This window comes from Otolemur garnettii, unplaced genomic scaffold (assembly GCF_000181295.1).
Source record: "Otolemur garnettii isolate 467f Iridium unplaced genomic scaffold, OtoGar3 scaffold00124, whole genome shotgun sequence".
NCBI classification, from domain to species: domain Eukaryota; kingdom Metazoa; phylum Chordata; class Mammalia; order Primates; family Galagidae; genus Otolemur; species Otolemur garnettii.
Genome location: NW_003852519.1, coordinates 764340 through 765383, shown reverse-complemented (window position 1 = coordinate 765383; position 1044 = coordinate 764340).

The following is a 1044-nucleotide window of genomic DNA, read 5'->3' as shown; positions in this document are numbered from 1 at the left end:
ATTGTTGTTTGGTGGGCCTGGGCTGGATTTGAACCCGCCACCTTAGGTGTATGTGGCTGGCGCCTTAGCCACTTGAGCCACAGGCACTGAGCTGGGTCTTTAGTTTCAATGTGCTAAAATCCTAACAGATATCCACACACGCTGGGGACCAAATTAAGAAGGGATGGCGCGTTTGTGCTTTTGCCTGCGGTGTAGACTCCCTGTGGTAACTCTGGTTGCCTTATGGCAGTCAGAGCTGACCTCACATTGATACATCTGATTCCTGAAGGTGGGAAACATACCAGTTACCGTTTTAGGGATGCATTTTGGTGGGCAACATCTTTTAAAAGCATGGACTTTATGGGGAAATAGTGAAGAAAGTAACAAGTCTGGGGCACTGAGATTGGTAACTTGCCGAATGTGGCACAGTGGGTTAGTAGCAGCGTCAGGACCAGAACCTATTTGCCCCGATGCCTACTCAGCTGCTTGTTCCAGCACCTGTGGCAGCTCTCCAGACGGCCGTCTCTTCCGCCCGCATCCTTCATGTCTATCAAATGTCACACCAGAAACTTGAAAGCCAGGATGTTGTTGTGTCAAGAGCATCTCATGTCTCTTACACACTAGGAACTAGGGTGAAGGTATTCCCTACCATTTGCCATGATTTATGGGTTCGGCCAGAAATTTTTCTTTTGATTCCTTTTGTCAGTTAGAGATGTGTGTACCTCAGAGGATTTCAAACGCTTGATTACTTAAGAGAAACGGAAAACTCTGTTGCTTGTTTATATTATTTGTGTTTCGTGCCTGTGAAACGACAGATGTCTAGGCTTTGATGGACATTCACGAGGGAACAGGAGGAAACTGTTTTGAGAGGCTGCGGTCAGCAGGTGGCGCTACACACACACCGTCAAACACAAGTTTTTTCAGACCTGCGGAATTTTTCTCGGTTTGCTGAAGCGAGGGGGAAAATTACAGGTCCAGTACTTCAGCCAAGAATAGTAGCGCTGAAAGGAGGTGGTAAAACTCCCAGAGAACCTTCCCTCTTCGGTTGCATGGCAGAGAATCCAC